At 40.4% G+C, this 14855-nt stretch overlaps 1 long non-coding RNA gene across 1 annotated transcript; it reads left to right on the top strand.

The window, feature by feature from the left end:
• The first annotated feature begins 3184 nt into the window (after nucleotides 1-3184).
• LOC134215910 (uncharacterized) lies at nucleotides 3185-14023 on the top strand. Its single transcript, XR_009980359.1, has 4 exons — nucleotides 3185-3244; nucleotides 3303-3634; nucleotides 3695-3835; nucleotides 13751-14023. It is a non-coding gene; the product is annotated as an uncharacterized LOC134215910 (long non-coding RNA).
• The last annotated feature ends 832 nt before the right edge of the window (nucleotides 14024-14855 follow it).

Genomic DNA, 14855 nt, shown 5'->3' with positions numbered 1-14855 from the left:
TTTTAAAGGAGAACTCAAAAAATGAAGATGTATTTTCGAATAAAGACGATTTGGCTCATGGAAAGACAACACCCAAGAGTTTTCACCAATGTTAGATAACTTATAAATAACTTGAGTCTCGAATACAAAATTTGTGCTATATTTATTAAATTCTCCGACAATAAAATAATATCACATTTGCAAGTGACTCATTTGCAAGAGTTTAATCTCCGATGAAAGGCCAACACCCCAGCTTTAGTGGGTTTTTATTGTGAATCATCTTCGCATGGGATTATGTTATCCTTTAGTGCATGCTTTAACAGTCTTTGTAAATAATACGAATCTGGTGAACCAATGAGCTACGAAAGACCGCATTTGATTACTGGTTATTCCAGTTACAATAATGTCTGAAATAAGAAGGAAATATATTATTAGTTGATATGTAATGAACAATTGTGAATTCAGAAGATCTACCCATTTTTTGTTGTTGTTCAAGGATCAATAAACAACTTTTTGATGTCATTGGTAACGTGAAAATCCACGCTTGCTTGGACAAAAATTTCCGTTCAATGTCATAGAAGGTGTGTTGCAATATTTATCAAACAGTACTTTACTTTAAATCGACTTTATTTCGATTGATATTCGCTGCGATCGATAGCTGTGAGACACCCCTTGATCTCAAGGCAATGATATATTTTGACAAAGAATTTCATCGATGAACACCACTGCCTCGTTATCACTTTTAAGTTCATCGATTCACATCGCTGGACATCGAAAAATCGATTGATATTTTGGCTTTTGTTTACTTCCTCCGAAATAACACTTGTGAAACGACACTTCACAGCAAAAAGAAATGTAATGTACTCCAATGTAATTCATGCTATGTACCTAAATTTCTATGTAATAGGATTTTTCAGATGTATCTTAGCATTCATTTCAACACAATATTACATCGCTCTTCAAATTACACATAAATAAATTCGCTTTCTTGAATACGTTGTTTTGTGTGTATCTTTACATAAAAATAACATGAATATTACATAGATAAAAGTGCAACCCATCGATTATAATAACAATGTGCGAAATTACACAAAAAGAATGTAAGATCACATAAAACGATTATGCAAATTTAAATCTAGCAACACTGTTCATCCGCTTTGCGCATGAATGTTCCGTCAAGAAGTTTCCGAAGTTGGAAGTTTCACAACGCCAGTCCGCCACAGGGCTGCCATATATACAGATTTATCTGTATTTTACAGATTTTTTAACGTCAATACAGATATGATACAGATTACAGATTTTATACAGATTTTTTAAATAGAGTACAGATTTATACAGATTTTTTGTTATTTTAAATGTTATCGTCCCTAAAAAAATACATACGAGATTTAAATAAATATTTTATAATTCTAAATAAAATCATAAAGTCTAAACTATGGAGCTTATTGTAAGAATAGGCTATCAGGGTTTGCTGGAAAACTATCACTATTTACTGTCTGCGATGGTTCACCACACGTATTTGACTAACGAATCGCCACGATTGCTTTGATTAATATTTTGGTGGCTCTTCGTTTTGCTTCATATAAAGTCTACTTCGATGCTTTCAAATCTATTGGATATTGCCTTTCCATAATTCAAACCCAGTACCATTTCACTTTTACGCTTAAACCACAGACAAACAGACTTAACACATTGAATATTCACTCATGAAATTCATCGTCGTATACACCCTAACTACATCTGTTGTTTTCACTAAGTTAGACAAACCACAAACCAGATGGCGGTAGTGAGCAAACGTCAAACTCGAGCAAATCCGATGCTGGCGCCACGAGTGATCGATTGGCCAACTAATGATATTTTAAATTGACCAGTAAAGCAGTGAACGATGAGGATTTCACAAGTGTTATGTCTGTTTGTCTGTGCTTAAACCATAATTGAGATTAATAATAGTAATAATATTGCTTTTTGCATTGAAACTTTTCGATTCGTCACTGAAATCATTGACACTTGTCTTTAGCGACTGCTTCCGCGATAGAGCATTTACACATTTTATTCACACATACATCTATATTGCTGTCAAAATGAGCATTTGACAATTAAATTTTCAGCTAAAAGCTCTATTTTTTGACACCGGTGCACTCACACAACCAATCGACATCAGTTGTCAAAAAATCAGGAGTACCAACTTGACGACTATCTTCTTGTCGCCGAGTCTGGCGCTGAGTGCTCGGCGCGGAAACCCAAAGGTGGGAATAAAATTTTGGGGCTTATGCGCAATAATAATAAGAGTTGTGACTGCTTTCTGCGTACTTGGAAAACTCAGTTGAGTTTCAGATAAAGTACTGTTATTTCTAATGAAATTGATTGAGTCTCAAAAAAGAGCACCAAACATGTTTTAAAAAGGATTCGGATATTTGAGCTTTTAAGCTAGTTAAATGTTTCTTGAGTATATTCCGTCACCATATCAGTCCATGTATATCGAATTGACTGATAGATACAAAGGTCAATTTTTTTATTATCAAACAATTTAAGATGTTTCACAGTCACATTGGAAAATTCTATTGCCATTGTGATATATTCTTAATTCATGATTGTGGCAATTGGTAGAAGTAAATGGAAAGGTTTAGAACATATTTATGGAATACATGAGAAATTTATTCCTACCTGTATCATGAGCATCAGTTGATTGGGTATGCATAAATAACAAAATATAGCAATTGTTGCGCAATCGAATTTAGTAATCATTATTTAAACATTGACAAAAATTGTTTCCGAATTTCGGTATTGAAAAAGCTAGCGAAAACATCACTTGTAGAATCATGATAAAGTTTTTACAGAGATCGAATAATAATTGTAAAAAAGTTTTTACAGAGATCGAATAAAAATTGTCAAAAAACGACATGAATTTCGGAAAAGATTCAACTTTTAATGTTAATCATAACAACTAAGAAAAATTTAAGTGATGCTTCTACATTATTTCAAGGAGCAGAGGGAGCAAAAGATTTCAACGAATTTCTGGGATTTCCAATTTTGTTTAGCTGATTTTAAATAATTCAATAAGAATGTATCTAAGTACATATCATTGCAATCATCAAAAACGCTATTTTGCTAAATAATTTAAAAAAAATCTATTTTCCTTCAAATACAGACAATACAGATTTTTAACGCATGCCAATACAGATTTACGAAAAAATCATCTGACAGGCGCCATCTTTCGCAGCGCAGTAAATATATTTCTTCGAAATGATTTTTCGCGGGTTTACTGGTAATATATAATTTATTTTTTGTTCTTAAGATGTTTTCTAATGTATTTTTGTTTGCAGCATTATTAAAAAAATCTGGAATCCCCCACGAAAATTAAAAATTCGGAATCATCGATATGGGAGTTCTTTTGTGGAAACATTTGAACGGAAGGTTTCCCAAATTGGGCCAAATAGGAAGAAGCAAACATGTCCAGGCCGTCCTGTTCCTGTATTTAACCGATGCCCAGCCTTGCGGCACCCAACTGCGGTGCTGCAAAGATGAGATGAGGCCGGATTCCACCCCGTTGCAATCTGGAGAAAATGGTTTATCCTCGGGTGGCTTTGTTCTCGTTCGCCGGAAAATTTCATTCCTTCCGTAATCCCGTTGAGCATGCATTCGTCTAGAAAATTAGGTAATAATCTTTTGGTTTTTGTTGATGTTTTTTTATTTCTCATCCTCAACAACTTTCTAGAAAACACCCAGCACGATTTGTTGGACTCGGGACAGTATCACAAGGATGGCACCGGTCGTACGATTGGTGGCACAATCTTTACATCTGCGAGATGGAGGATCGGTTGGTGACTATTTTACCATTCATCTAGTCCAGCACTAGGTAATATTGTTTTTTTGAAACTAGTCCGGAATTTGCGCAAACAACGGCGTCTTTACCGTTCTGAGTAATACGCACAATTTTCTCACTTTGATAATGAACGATTTTAAGTGAAGCTTTAAGTCCAAATGGGTCGCCGTCGTTCTAAGACCGTCAAGAAGGTAATTTGTGAGAAATAACACTCGGCGGAAGAGATCTCCATGCCCTACGCCCATCGTTACCATTCCTACCAGGCCCCTGCCGGTGTGCTTCACATCTTGTGAAGCACACCCACCAGTTTCCGGAAGTGTCCGCTCTGGAGCAGGACATTATCAAATTTGATCCGAGATCAACTGCCGTGAATCGCATATTAAAATTTTGTCCAATCTCACGGCAGTCAATGAGCAGTTGGACTTCAACAACATTGTCGTCCTGGTAATGAAACCTTCCAAACAGGGTTACAACCGACGCAACTAAGTTTGTACAACATCTTGATTAAGTCGGGGCACAATCTATAAACATCTGTGCAAGGAGAGTATTGTATTGTATGCAAATAGGTATATAAATGAGAAGGAATGTTTTGCTCGCGGCAGAATCTTGCTGTGGAACGAATGACATATCTTTAAATTTTCTGTAGTAGAACAGAATCTGAGGCAGAACGTTATTGTGACCACCGAGGAGTTGTAACTCCCAAGGTGTTGGCCGATCTACAGGATGTTTGTGAAAAACGCTTGAAGTTGGAAGTCCGAAGGAAATCCTGACGGGATTCCGAAGAAAATCCTGAAGGAAATCCTGACGGGACTCCGCAGAAAATCTTGACGGGACTCCGAAGGAAATCCTGACGGGATTCCGAAGGATATTCTGACGGAATTCCAAAGGGAATCCTGATGGGATTACGAAGGGAATCTTGACGGAGTTTCCAAAAGAATCCCTAAAGGATTCCGAAGGAAATCCTGACGAGATTCTGAAAGGAATCCTGATAGGTTCCGAAGGGAATCCTGACGTGATTCCGAAAGGAATTCTGACGGGATTCCGAAGGGAATACTGACGGAATTCTAAATGGAATCCTGACAAAATTTTGAAGGGAATCCTGACGAGATTTCGAAGGGAATCCTGACGGGATTCCGAAGGGAATACTGACGGCATTCCGAAGGGAATACTGACGGGATTCTAAAAGAAATTCTGACAAAATTTTGAAGGGAATCCTGACGGGGTTTCCAAAAGAATTCCTAAGGGATTCTGAAGGTAATCCTAACGATATTCCGAAAGGAATCCTGATGGGATTTCTAAGGGAATTCTGACGGGATTCTGAAGGAATTCCTGACGGGATTCCTTGTGGGATAAAAAACGAAATCCGATGGGAATCATTACAGGATTTCGATGTGAATCCTTACGAGATTCTGAAGAAAATCCTTACGGGATTCTGAAGAAAATACTTACGGGATACCAAGGGGAATCGTAACGGAATTCCAAAGGGAGTCCTAACGGGATTTCGAGGGAAATCCTCACGGGATTCCATGAGGAATCCTCATGAGATTTTGAAGGGAATCTTTTCGGTACAGGATGAGGAAATCTGAGGAAATCTTAACGGGAATTCTTACGGGAGTCCTGTGGGAATCTTGACGGGATTCCTGAGGGAATCTTGACGGGATTCCTGAGGGAATCTTGACGGGATTCCTGAAGGGAATATTTACGGGATTTCGGATAGAATCCTTACGGTATCCCTGAGGGAATCCTTGCGCGATTCCTGAGGGAATCCTTGCGCGGTTCCTGAGGGAATCCTGATGGGATTTCTCAGGGAATCCTGATGGGATTGCTCAGGGAATCCTGACGGGATTCCAAAGGAAATTCTGACGGGATTCTGAAGAAAATCCTGACGGGATTCCGAAGGAAATCCTGACGAGATTCTGAAGGAAATCCTGACGGGATTCTGAAGGAAATCCTGATGAGATTCCGAAGGAAATCCTGACGCGATGCCAAAGGGAATCCTGATGGGATTTCAAAAAGAATCTCTAAGGGATTCCGAAGGAAATCCTGACAATATTCTGAAAGGAATTCTGATGGGATTCCTAAGGGAATTCTGACGGGATTTTGGAGGTATTCCTGACGGGATTCCTTGTGGGATTAACACTTACGTACCTGCCCCCCAATTTCACATAAAACTTAATTTTCAAAATGATGGTTCTTAGCAGTCTTGCATCGGAATTTGGTTCTGTTTTCTGCAATCGATCACAAAATTCCTATAGTTTCAGGGACATTGGTTTTCATCGTTTGGAAAATGAACATGGTTCCGGAGATATTGATGGGAGTACTGGGGTAACCTCTTGCTCCGGAAAATGGCCACTGCCTGATCAAGCCGGAAACACGTCTTTCGACGTGTCAAACTTCATGATTTTGCAAAACAAGCTCGGCGGAAAGTGTTCTTTGGGTATTTTGTCCATTTGGTCACATTCCGGGATGCCCTGGAATGCTGGTTCCCTGGAAGGAGTGACCACTTTTTGATCATTACTGAAACCTGGCTTGCGACGAATCAAACTTCATGATTTTGCAAAACAAGTTCATAGAAATGTGTTCAGAGGGTATTTGGTCCATCTGGTCACATTCTGGGATGCCCTGGAATGCTGGTTCCCTGGGGGAAGTGGCCACTTTTTGATCATTACTGAAACCTGGGTTGCGACGTATCAAACTTCATGATTTTGCATGCCGTCATGATTTCCGGGATGCCCTGGAATGCTGGTTCACTGGAAGGAGTGGCCACTTTTTGATCATTACTGAAACCTGGCTTGCGACGTATCAAACTTTATGATTTTGCAAAACAAGTTCATAGAAATGTGTTCTGAAAGTATTTGGTCCATCTGGTCACATTCCAGGATGCCCTGGAATGCTGGTTCCCTGGGAGAAGTGGCCACTTTTTGATCATTACTGAAACCTGGCTTGCGACATGTCAAACTTCATGATTTTGCAAAACAAGCTCGGCGGAAAGTGTTCTAAGGGTATTTTGTCCATCTGGTCACATTCCGGGATGCCCTGGAATGCTGGTTCCCGGAAGGAAGTGGCCACTTTCTGATTATTACTGAAACCTGGCTTGCGACGTATCAAACTTCATGATTTTGCAAAACAAGCTCGGCGGAAAGTGTTCTAAGGGTATTTGATCCATCTTGTCACATCCCGGAATGCCCTAGAATATTGGTTTCCTGCAGGGGGAAGTGGCCACTTTTTGATCATTACTGAAACCTGACTTGCGACGTATCATACTTCATGATTTTGCAAAACAAGTTCATAGAAATGTGTTCTGAGGGCATGTGGTCCATCTGGTCACATTCCGGGACGCCCTGGATTACTGGCTCCCTGGGGGAAGTGGCCACTTTTTGATCATTACTGAAACCTGGCTCGCGACATATCAAACTTCATGATTTTGCAAAACAAATTCATAGAAATGTGTTCTGAGGGCATGTGGTCCATCTGGTCACATTCCGAAAAGCTCTGGAATGATGGTTCCCTGGGGGAAGTGGCCAATTTTCGATCAATTCCGAAACCTGTCTTGCGACGTATCATACTTTATTATTTTGCAAAACAAGCTCAGCGAAATGTGTTCTGAGGGTATTTGGTCATTCTGGTCATATTCCGGGACAATCTGGAATGCTAGTTCCTGGGGGATCAATTCCGATCAATTCCGAAACCTGGCTTGCGTCATATCAAACTTCATGATTTTGCAAAACAAGCTCAGCGGAATGGGTTCTGAGGGTATTTGGTTCGCCTGGTCACATACCGGAACACCCTGGAATGCTGGTTCCCCGAGGAAAGTGACCAAATTTGGATCAATAGAGAAACCTGGCTTGCGGCGTATCAAACTTCATGATTTTGCAAAACAAGTCAACAGGAATGTATTGAGGTTATTTGGTCCATCTGGTCACATTCCGCGATGCCCTGGAATGTTGGTTCCCTGGGGGAAGTGGCCATTTTGACGTAGGACTTACGTCTCTCTTTACTATACCGGGTGTCATTTAAAAATTTCTAAATCGGCCGCGTTACGCTGTGTTGAAAGATTTCAAACGTTAATAGCTTTTACCCTAGTGAACAGATTTCTGCAGTTAACCCCTCAATCGACAGCTTTCAAGTATGCCTTTCATATTAATGCTTGATAATATCCAAAAACTTGTTTCAATAGGCCTAAAACTGTTTTCAAAGCAAAGCATTGAATTCACGAAAACCTATAAATATGGGTACCGCATCATTCTTGCATCATTCCATTACCACGTTCTGATTGGTGCAGACGTCAACGAATGAGCTCACGCTAGGTCTGCTAAGAAGGCATAAAATAGCGCAGCGCGAATTTTTCCTCTCAATCTGACCGAAACAGGCAAAGCAATAACAGCAGCGCATCGTCGGCATTTTTGAACGGTTGCATCATCGTCTCAGCCACGAATTCGCAACCCTAAGCCTTTTTAAGAGCAAGGCAGAATCGCCAGCATTCTCAGGTCAGCATCATCGGCATTTTCAGCCCGGCATTGTCGAGAAGCCAACAGTAAGCGCGGCATGGCGGTGTGTGACGATAGAGTGTCGACGACAACACTACTGATCAAGTTTTCTCGGCCGATGGCAGCAGCGGTTAAGCGTTTGGTATTCCTGCAGACATCCATTCATAATGTTTTAAACAATCATAAACTCCCAGTTGAACCGCTCAAGAGGAAATTTACATCTAACATTGTGAATGGATCTTTTCAGAACCACTAATATACTTACTAAAGAGTTTTTCGCAATAGAATTATTTTGAAAATGTAGTACAATCAACTAATTAGAGAACGTTTGCGTGACAATTTTATTAATTCGCGTTCATGGCGATGAATTGTTACAAAATTCTGTCTTCCTCGCTCACGACAAAAGAAAATGCGTTTCTTATTCTAAGATCTCAACGAAATTTTGACGTAGGACTTACGTCTCTCTTTACTATACCGGGTGTCATTTCAAAATATTCAAATCGACCGCGTTACGCTGTGTTGAAAGATTTTAAACGTTAATAGCGTTCGTCTCAGTGGACGAATTTCTGCGGTAAGCCCCTCAATCGACAGATTTCAAGTATGCCTTCCATGTCCATGCTTGATAAGACCCGAAAAACTTGTTTCAATAGGCATTAAACTGTTTTCAATGAAAAACATTGAGCTCAAGGGAACCTATAAATATGGGCACCGCATAATTCTTGCATCATTCCATTACCACGTTCTGATTGGTGCAGACACCAGCGAATGAGCAGCCGCTGGGTCTGCCGAGAAGCCATAAAATAGCGCAACGCGATTTTTCCTTTCATTCTGACCGGGACAAGCGAAGCAACTGCATCATCGATGGAACAGCACTTTTAGTAGGGAATGAAGTCTGCACCGACCGCTTTTTCGGCTCGTCACCATCGAAGCGACCATCATCATCCGAAACCTAGCCAGCACATCAGCAGTCCACCCTACAGACCCGACAAAGCAGCAATGCTGAGCAGATACCGGCAGCAGCAGCAGAGTCGAGCCGAGACCGGCCGGCATCGGTGCTGAGCCGAGACAGGCTGAAGAAAAGCCACATGATGCAGCATGTATGTCCAAAAAACAAACGGTTCTTCCGAGAGCCAATAATAGAGATCAATATCAATGCTTTCAATACCCTTCGGGATAGAAATTGTACTTGGGTGCCAAATCCAATATTCTAGAGATAAAATTTTATGCGTGATTTTCATAAATAGCGTCAAAACTAACAGTAGATATTTTTTTCTGATTTAACCGCGAAGTGGACGAAGGACTTCGCTTGACCATGCCTTTAAAGATTCATAAGATGTCCAAATCTCTCACTTAATCTTATTTGGATAAAGAAAACACCGATTACAGCTAAAACATTAAAAAACTATCAATCGATTTTTCATCAAATGTTGGGTTTTTTGGCATTGATCAAAAAATATCTAGATAAACATTGTTTGCTACTGACCGCACACAAAGCGAACGTGACTGAATGATCGTCCCATGTTACCAATTCTAAATCTTATCACCCGAAATCCCATGTCCGGGTGTTTCCTTCCTTCTATTACTAACAATGTTGTCTCAGAAAAGAACACGTACTTCCCACCTGAACTGCTATTCTAAGCTCGCTTGCCCGGCTTATTGGCCTGTATCTAGCGAAAGGTCCCGTTAGGAAATATACGCCAGCAGCGAGCAACAAGCGTAAAAAAGAAGAAACCCTTCTCGAACGCGTTGATGATGATGACGCTTTGGCTGACAAAGAAGCGGGATATAAGACACTAGCTGATTGGCCCACCAATTGGGAAGCAGTGAAGATTCAAAATAAGGTATAAAAGAAAAGTGCATTCACTCGCAGAGCATTCAGTCTTTTTTATACCATCACTAGAAATTCGCGGTTATTTGAAAAGATCGTTTTCTTACTTTTTGCACTTAGCCGAAGCAAACAGCCTTTTTCAAGGCTCTAAGAGTTAAAAATAATGTTCTCCTTCAGTCGCTATCGCACGGATTAGAAGGCCCTTCAGTGGAAGGGCTGAGATACAGTCTACATCCCCTGCTGAGCCAACTTGTGGTTCATTTCAGGCAGTCCTTCAGTGGGAAGGTTGCCACTGTCGAGGTTAATATTTCGTGACCGGACAGATACTTCCTGATTTTTTTTTGATGATTCTTGTTCGAGGTAGATTTGATTTCTGTGTCGGTTTGATGAAAAGATTTTGTTAAGGAATGGTATGCAACGCCGATTATTTATCCAAAATAGTTGATGTGAGAAATTTTGACATATTATGTATCTTAAAGGCATGGTCAAGTCCTACGTCCACTTAGCGGTTATGTCATAGACATTACCCACTGTTCGTTTTTTTTATCAATTCAGAAACCTGGCTTGGGCGAGTCAAATTTCATGATTTTGCGAAACAAGCTCAGCGGAATGTGTTCTGTTGTTATATGGTCATTCTGGTCACATTCCAGAACACCTTGGAATGCTGGTTCCCTGGTGGAATTGGCCAATTTTTGATCATTATAGAAACCTGGCTTGCGGCGTATCAAACTTCACAAGTCCAGAGGAATGTGTTCTGAGGGTATTTGGACCATCTGGTAACATTCCGGGATGCCCTGGAATGTTGGTTCCCTGGGGGATGTGGCTACTTTTTGATCATTACTGAAACCTGACAGGCGACGTATCAAACATCATGATTTTGCAAAACAACCATAGGAATTTTTTCTGAGGGTATTTGGTGATTTTCGTCACATGTCAAAACACCCTGGAATGCTGGTTCCCTAGGGGAAGTGCTCACTTTTCGATCATTACTGAAACCTGGCTTGTGACGGATCAAACTTCATGATTTTGCTGAACAAGCCAATAGAAATTTGTTCTGAGGATATTTAATACATTTGGTCACATTCCGGGATGTCCTGGAATGCTGGTTCCCTGGGGGATCAAAAAGTGGCCTCTTCCCCCAGGGAACAAGCATTCCATAGCTTTTCAGAATGTTTTCAGAATAAATTCCTATTGACTTGTTTCACAAAACCATAAAAGCCGTCGCAAGCCAGGTTTCAGTAATGATCAAAAATTGGCCACTTCCCCCGGGGAACCAACATTACAGGACACCTCGGAAAGTGACCATAATAACTAAATACCCTGAGAACAAATTTCTGTTGACTTGGCTTGCAAAATCATAAACTAGTATACGTTGCAAGCCTGGTTTCAGTAATGATCACTTCCCCCAGGGAACCAGCATTCCAGAGCTTTTCGGAATGTGACCAGATGGACCAAATAGCCTCAGAACATATTTCTTTGAACTTGTTTTGAAAAATCATGAAGTTGGATACGTCGCAAGCAGGGTTTTAGTAATGATTGAAAAGCGGCCATCTCCGCCAGGGAACTAACATTCCAGGGTGTCCCGGAATGTGACCAGAATGACCAAATACCCTCAAAACACATTCCGCTAAGATTGTTTTGCAAAATCATGAAGTATGATACATCGCAAGACAGTTTTCTTAATTGATCATAAATAGGCCACTTCCCCTTGGCAAAATCATGAAGTTTTATACGACGCAAGCCAGGTTTAAATTTTGATCAAAATTTTGCCACTCTCCCCTGGGAACCAGCATTCCATGGTTTTCCGGAATGTGACCAAGCGGACCAAATAACCTCAGAACACATTTTGCTGAGCTTGTTTTGCAAAATTATAAAGTTTGACATGTCGTAAGCCAGGTTTCGGAATTGATAAAAAAAAATTGGCCACTTCCCCTAGGGAACCAGCATTCCAGGGCATCCCGGAATGTGACCAGATGGACAAAGTACCCTTAGAACACTTTCAGAACACACGAGCTTGTTTTGCAAAACCATGAAGTTTGACATGTCGCAAGCCAGGTTTCAGTAATGATCAAAAAGTGGCCACTTCCCCCAAGGAACCAGTATTCCAGGGCATCTCGGAATGTGACCAGATGGATCAAATACCATTACAACACTTTCCACCGAGCTTGTTTTTCAAAATCATGAAGTTTGATACGTCGCAACCCAGGTTTCAGTAATGATCAGAAAGTGGCCACTTCCTCCCGGGAACCAGCATTCCAAGGCATTCCGGAATGTGACCAGATGGACCAAATACCCTGAGAACATATTTCTATGAACTTGTTTTGCAAAATCATGAAGTTTGATACGTCGCAAGTCAGGTTTCAGTAATGATCAAAAAGTGGCCACTCCTTCCAGGGAACCAGCATTCCAGGGCATCCCGGAATGTGACCAGATGGACCAAATACCCTCAGAACACATTTCTATGAACTTGTTTTGCAAAATCATGAAGTTTGATTCGTCGCAAGCAAGGTTTCAGTAATGATCAAAAAGTGGTCACTCCTTCCAGGGAACCAGCATTCCAGGCCCAGGGCATCCCGGAATGTGACCAGATGGACAAAATACCCTTAGAACACTTTCCGCCGAGCTTGTTTTGCAAAATCATGAAGTTTGACATGTCGCAAGCCAGGTTTCAGTAATGATCAAAAAGTGGCCACTTCCCCCGGGGAACCAGCATTCCAGGGCATCCTGGAATGTGACCAGATGGACCAAATACCCTCAGAACACATTTCTATGAGGGGGGGATTCGGAAGGAAATCCCTCTTAAAAAAAAAGATTCCCTTCTAAGTCTCAAAACAATTCTCTTTGGAATCCAAAGGGAATCCTTCAGGAGCTCCCAAAGAATTCCTTTTTAGAATGCTAATGAATTTTTCTCGGATCCCGGAAAGATTTTCTTTGGAATCACCAAAGGTTTTTTTGTTATCCAGAAACGATTTCATTTGGAATGCCTCTATTCCTTTAGAAATATTTTAAGGCTTTTCCTCGAATTCCAAAAGGATTCCCCTCGGATTTCCAACAAAATCATTTCGTATTCTCAAAACGATTCTTAACGAAATTGCAAAAGAATTCGATTTGGAATCCCAAAAGGACTCATCTTGGAATCCCTGAAGATTCCCATAAAATCCCATAAAGACTTCCTTCCGAGTCCCATAAGGACTCCCTCTGGAATCTCATTTGCATCGCCTTCAAAATCCCATAAAGACTCCCTTCTGAATCCCATAAGAACTCACTTTGAAATATCATTACGGTTCCCTTCGAATCCGGAATACTTAGAAGGATGCCCTTTGGAATAACAGAATGATTCTCTTTGGAATCCTGAGGATATCTTTTCGAATTTCAGGAGTATACCTTTTAAAATTTCAGAAGGATTGCATTCTGAATACCAGAGGGATTCGTTTCAAAATCCCAGGATTCTTCTCAGAATCTCAGGATGCTTTGCCGAATCCCAGCAGAATTTCTATCGAAATTACAGAAGGATGTGCCTTTCAAAATTCCAGAAAGTTGCCTTTCAGAATCCCCAGAAAGATGTTCTTCGGAACATAAATATCTATCATCGCTCATCACTAGCCCTACTGAACTTTTTTTTCTCGTTTTCAGGCTTTGACGTCGTCCAAGGACACCGACTTCCGAGCTGCTCGGCTATGTAGTTTTCCCCAGTGGTAACTCATCTGAAACCTGCGAGTTTCGAGTGAGAAGCCCCTCACCTCTCGCCGGATGTTCACGATGACTCTCTGCCATAGCTGGCATTGCCATGACATTTAAGAGCTGCGGATAGACCGATCAGGTCAAGACATATAGAATCAAAGTAGAGTCGGCGAATATTGTCACCGGTGTATTATTGGTCAATGGTCAGTGAACTCAAGCATTCTAAGGGCGAAGCCAGAGTAAACGCGACGTGCGATGCGACGCGACGCGACAGTGCAATTTGACAGCCTGTTGATAATGATTGTTATTCTTTTACGTGAGTCGCGTCGCGTCGCATCGCTCGTCGCGTTTACTCTGGCGGGCACCTAAGGCTTTGGTCCAATTCGTGAATTAAAATCGAATTAAACTTAAAAATGACAGTTCGGAAATTATGAAATCCCCCGCTCATAAGAATGGCTGGTGCTACCCAGCAAGACCAACAAAACATCTATCAAAAATGATTCAATATCTGTCAAAAGTAATCTTGCTCTGCGAGCAGGGTTATTTGGAAATTTTTGAAATGTCACTTTTAAGTTTAATTCGATTTTGATTCACGAATCGGACCAAAGCCTAAGAAAATCTGCTGAATTGCACTGTGCCGGATGTATAAAAATCCCGATCTGTATTATATTTATTATTCTGGTTTAATTTTCTATGCAATAGATAAAAGAAATATGAGAACAATAACATTTTATGGACATTCAATGAAAATAAATTAAAAAAAAACCGAAAATACCATGCTAAGAAAATTATTTCACCAAAATAAATTTATTCAGCACGACGCATTGCGCATAGAGATGTCGTAAAATCCCGATTATTCGATTAGTTACTAATCGATTACTCTTGGTTCTTGTCGATTATTGAATCGATTAATCATTGTATAGTAATCGATTCAAAATTAATCGATTATCACAACGATGAATCGATTAATCGAAATAATCAATTAATTTTCGACATCCTTATGATGTCGTAAAATTATGATTAATCGATTAGTAACTAATCGATTACTCACGATTCA

The sequence above is a fragment of the Armigeres subalbatus genome, chromosome 2, assembly GCF_024139115.2.
Source record: "Armigeres subalbatus isolate Guangzhou_Male chromosome 2, GZ_Asu_2, whole genome shotgun sequence".
NCBI classification, from domain to species: Eukaryota; Metazoa; Arthropoda; class Insecta; order Diptera; family Culicidae; genus Armigeres; species Armigeres subalbatus.
The sequence above is the reverse complement of the archived record's forward strand: the minus strand, read 5'-3'. Positions and strand labels throughout refer to the sequence as shown.